Consider the following 5,609-nt stretch of genomic DNA (forward strand, 5'->3'; position numbering starts at 1 on the left):
GAGATATATAGTCACCCAGGCTGCAGCATCGAATAAAGAACCGTAGGGTAACCGAAGCCATCAAATGCGATTTTGAAAAACAATTCGCCCTTTGCAACGAATTTTCCAGCAGTAACTTTCTGTTAGTGGGTTCGGTTATTGGAAGCTTTTCGACAGTATATAATTTGCTGGAGCCGAAATGATGAGAGCAGGGGAGCAGGCAAACTACGATTGTAGGGCAGCAGAAACTGCTGGCTTGTGCGCGTTTGAGTCACGCGTAACGTACAAAACTGCTACTTGCACGTAGAAATCTGCGTCGTGATAAAGCTTGCGACGTAGTAAACTGGCAGGTCAGTATGACGTATAACTGCTCATGAAGACGCACGCTAGACATGAACTGCTACTGTGCTGCGGTTAATGCCGTTTATCACTGCCCCGCACGCACGCCAGCATTGACCACGAGCCGACAGCAGACAGCGCACGAGGCTCGCATGCACGCACGCACCACACGCATGAACGCCCACACTCATATGTACGGTACGGACCTGACGCTGGCACGATTTGCCTTATGCAAGTCATGACTCGCTCTGATGTCGCCTACTAACAGCAACATTTCCAATTCTAGAGTAGATAAAGAGCTGTTTATCTACTCCTGATTCCATCCCATGCTCCTCCTATCTCGCAGTGAGAGCCACATCGGAACCATCACACGTTTGGCCGCAACAAGGACAATGGTGCCGCGAGTCTACCTCAATCAGAAATCGACTACGAGAATCCCACGTGAAGTTCCCTAATTTCATTGAACAAGCAATTTTCAGTCGCTCTGAGGGCTGCAAACACCGGTTATGGAGATGCCAGCTGATGCCTCCAGCCTCTCTCTCCTGCTCTCTCTCTCTCTCCTCCTCTTCTCTCGTCTGATCGTCTCTTCCTCTCCTCTCTCTCCTCGCTCTCTCGTCTCTCTCCCTCTGCTCTCTCTCTCTCTCCTCTCTGCTCTCTCCTCTTCTCACTCTCCTCTCTCTCGCTCTCTTCTCTTGCCGCTTTCCCACCACGCAGACACGTGGGCTTACGCGCACGCACGCACGTGTAACAAGGTCACGTCGAGGTACGCTACGAATTTGCACGGCTCTCTAACATAATATAACAATATACAACTACAAAAACAATAACAATATATATATATATTAATAATAATAATAATATTACTACGAGCTGCTTCGTGGCAGGCTCTCGCTCTGATGAAAAGGATACTGATGAGTGGCGATGTAGACGGCGGCGCGGCGTATCGGGCTGAACGGCGTGAAGATAAGAGGAGCCTCGTCGCTGAGAACCTGTAGATGAACCGCTGGGCTTGAAGGCGCTCGGCGACCACGCAGAACGTCTGCAAGAGAGAGAGAGACAAACGAGAGCAACGGTGCGTCAGCGCGCACACGCACGTACGCGCACGTACACGGGGGCTGCGTGCACGCGTATAGCCGCACGCGCACGCACACGGGGGTTGCGTGCACGCGTATAGCCGCACGCGCATACGCGCACGCACGGGGGGGGCGTGCACGCGTATAGACGTACCGCCGCATACGCGCGCACGACACGGGTTGGTGACGCGGTGTTTTTCGAGGGGTAGAAATTAACTTGTGACAAGGGAGTCCGAACGGACTTCCCTGCCCTCAAACATGAGAGAGTCGCAGTCAAAATGAGGGAGTCCGCAGTCTGAGGTTCAAAAACTAAAGATATTAGAAATAACGCATGTGCTAATTTTAAAGGTCTATGAGGTTGGACGTCTGCCGCAAATTCTCTTTGGGCATTTTTATATAGCTGAAATCATTCCGCGAGGCCGTTGCTCCTGGAACGAAATAGTTATATAGCAGAATTTCAGGGAGTCACGCGGACTCCGCATATGTCAAATCAGGGCGTCCGACAGTAATCAAGGGAGTATTGTGGCTGCCGGACTCCCGCGTTAAATTTCGGCAGCGCGCTGCGTATATATATATATAGACGCACGCGGCATGCACGCGCACACACCGGGTGCGTGCCACGCGTATAACGCGCACGCGCATAACGCGCACGCACAGGGGTTGCGGTTGCACGCGTATAGACGCACCGCATAACGCGCGACGGCACAGGGGGCTGCGTGGCACGCTGTATAACCGGCACGCGCACTACGCGCAACGCACAAGGTTTTGCGTGCAAGCGTATAGACGCACGCCATACTGCGCACGCACGGGGGGGGGGTGCGTGTACGCGTATCAGACCCACGCAGGCATACCGCACGCACGGAAGCTGCGCTGCACGCGTATACGACGCACGCGCATCACGCGCACCCACGGGTTGGCGTGCACGCGTATAACGCGCACGCGCATACGCGCAACGCAACGGGGGTTGCGTGTACTGCGTATAGACGCACGCGCATACGCGCACGACACGGAAGCTGCGTGCACGCGTATAGGCCGCACGCGCATACGTCGCACCCAGCAGGGGTTGCGTCACGGCGTGTAGACGCATCGCGCATATGCGCACGCCACGGGGGCTGCGTGCCAGCGTGTAGACGCACGCGGCATACCCCGGCACCCACGCGGGACTGCGTGCAGCGCGTGTAAACGCACGCGCATACGCGCACGCACGAGGGCTGCGGTGCACCGCGTGTAGAGCACGCGCACGCCACAGGGGTTGCGTGTACGCTGTAGACGCACGTGCACCCACGGGTTGGTGGCACGCGTGTAGAGCGCAGCGCGCACCCACGGGGCGTTGGGTGCACGCGTTAAGACGCACGCGCATACGCGCACAGCAACGGGGTCTGGCGTGACGCGGTAAACGCAGCGCATACGCGCACGCACGAAGCTGCGTGGCACGCGTATAGCCGCACGAGCTCGCATACGCGCAACCCACAGGGGGTGCGTGCCCGCGGTAAGACGCACGCGCATACGCGCACGCACGGGGCTGCGGTGCACGGCGTGTAGACGCACGCTGCATGACGCGCAGCCCACGGGGCGCGTGCACGCGTGTAATACGCACGCGCGCAACGGCGGCACGCACGGGCTGCGTGCAGCGCGTGTTAGCCAACGCGCACCCACAGGGGTTGCGTGTATCGCGTGTAGACGCACGTGCAGCCCCCGGGGTTGGGTGCACGCGTGTAAGACGGCACGCAGCAGCCACGGGGGTCTGAGTGCAGCGCGTGTAGACGCACGCGCCCGCCATCATAATCGAGGTGGAAACGTGATAATGTGTATGCTGTTCACTTAATCAACGCGGGTGAGCACATGCTGGTATGTATTATTATCTAGCAGATATAGGGGCCTGAGTACAAGTGCGTTAGGGATCGCATGAGGGTATAGTGAGAAAGGTATAATGCACACGGTAGACAGCGATTAATTGATGGAGGCATGGCAGAGAGAGAGAGGGGGGAGGGAGGGAGAGAGAGCAAGCGAGCGAGAGAGAGAGGGGGAGCGAGAAAAACAAAGATAAAGAGAAAGGGAGAGAGAGAGAGAGAGAGCGAGAGAGAGAGAGAGAGAGAGAGAGAGAGAGAGAGAGAGGTGGGGAGGCATCAGCTGGCATCTCCATAACCGGTGTTTGCAGCTCAGGCGATGAATGCTGTATAATAGTAACTTCACGTGGGATTCTGTAGTCGATCTGAGAGTAGACTCGGGCAACATTGTCTTGTTGGCCAACGTTGTGATGGTTCGTGTGGCTCTCACTGCGCAGATAGAGAGCATGGATGGAATCAGGAGTAGATAAAGTCTTTATCTACTCCTGATGGAATGTTGCTGTTATAGGCGACATAGGCGAGCATGACTTGCATAATGCAATCGTGCCAGCGTCAGTGTGCGTACGTACATATGAGTGTGGGCGTTCATGCGTGTGTGCGTGCGTGCATGCGTGCGTGTCTGTGTCGGCTCGTGCGTATGTGGGTGCGTGCGGGCATGTGTACATACGTATTAACGCAGCAAGTAGCAGTTTGTACGTGCGTATAGCAGTTATACGTTATACTGCAGTTTATACGTGCAGCTTATACGAGCAGTTTATACGTGCAAGTAGCAGTTTGTACGTGCGTATAAACGCAGCAAGCAGCAGTTTTGCTGCCTACAATCGTCAGTTTGCCTGCTCCCTGCTCTCAATTTCGGCAGCAAATTTATACTGTCGAAAAGTTCCCAATAAACCGAGCCTACTAACAGAAAAGTTACTGGGAATTTCTGTTGCAAACGATTGTTTTTTCAAATCGCATTGATGCTGCGTTACCTACCGTTCTTTATTCGATGTGCAGCCTGGGTGACTATATTCACAATAAACGAATCAGGGGAAACAGGGCTAGTATAGGATGCCAAACCAATTTCCTAATGGATAGAGGCAATCGGACCATAGACCATAGATATCCTATCTATATTATTTTTATGAATCGGACAGTACTGTTGGGTGGGAGGGAGTGACGCTGCTAGGGTTACTGCCTGGGTAAATAAGTTTGCTGCCCGCTTGTTTCTCTGGCAGCAGGTAATTGTTGCTTAATTTTAATTTTGCCAAAGTTAATTTCCATCCCTGAATGTCTGTGAGGAGTGTGTACGCATTACGCATTACGCATTTCGTGACCCGCGGCAGTGACCTGGTCCTTAGTCGTATATAAACCCGCGATGACGATTGGCCTGTTAGCAAGCAGCCAGGTAGACTGGTACCCGGTCCCACCTCTCGGCTTAGGTCCACCCATCGAGTGATCGAGGTGGGAGCGAGTACCAGTCTAGCAGCCAGGCTCTGACGTAAGCCGCAGCGCTGATGACGTAAGCGTGGGACTCGTATGTTCGTAGCTTCGCTTGTCGTGCAAACACGACCGCGGCCTCTCACGGCGAGGCAGACGCGCCGCAGCAGCAAATTCTCAAATGTAATTCGCGAGATTTATTGCGTTCTGCGTCGCGGCGCGTGTCCGTCGGTTTCTGCCCTTCAAACATCTGTCTGATGCGCTGAATTATCGTTTTTTCTGAAACAAACGCTAATCGAAGTCGCAACGCGTTATCATTTAGATTTAATGCCGTGCTTCCTCCGATCAATACAGACGAGTGAGAGAGAAAGGGGAGAATAAGGGAGAGCGGGAGGGGAGAAAAAGGGAGAGAGGGAGGGCACGCACACAAGTGTTTGAGTGAGCGGGTACGAGAGAGAGGGTGTGGTGGGAGAGAGGGGGAGAGAGAGAGAGAGAGAGAGAGAGAGAAGAGAGATAAGAAGAGAGAGAGAGAGAGAAGAGAGAGACACGAGAGAGAGAGAGAACGAAGAGAGAGAGAGAGAGAGAGAGAGAGAAGAGAGAGAGAGAGAGAGAGAACCGGGAGAGAGAAGAGGAGAGAGAGAGAGAGAGAGAGAGAGAGAGACGTAGAAGAGAGAGACGAGAGAAGAGAGAGAGAGAGAGAGAGAGAGAAGAGAGAGAGAGAGAAGAGAGAGATAGAGAGAGAGAGAGAGAGCGAGAGAGAGAGGAAGAGGAGAGAGAAGAGAGAGAGAGAGAAGAGAGAGAGAGAGAGAGAGGGAGAGAGAGTTGGGGAGGAGAGAGAGAGAGAGATGAGAGAGAGAGTGAGAGAGGAGAGAGAGTTGGGGGAGGAGAGAGAAGAAAGAAGCCGCACTGTCACGAAACAACGGAAGCTCATTGCCGTCTGCGCGCGCAAGAC

At 54.1% G+C, this 5,609-nt stretch overlaps 1 pseudogene; it reads left to right on the plus strand.

Moving 5' to 3' along the window:
- The first annotated feature begins 3,175 nt into the window (after nt 1–3,175).
- Nucleotides 3,176–5,609, plus strand: part of LOC106815644 — a 3,774-nt pseudogene continuing 1,340 nt past the window's right edge.

Source organism: Priapulus caudatus, unplaced genomic scaffold (assembly GCF_000485595.1).
Source record: "Priapulus caudatus unplaced genomic scaffold, Priapulus_caudatus-5.0.1 Scaffold1168, whole genome shotgun sequence".
Classification (NCBI taxonomy): domain Eukaryota; kingdom Metazoa; phylum Priapulida; class Priapulimorpha; order Priapulimorphida; family Priapulidae; genus Priapulus; species Priapulus caudatus.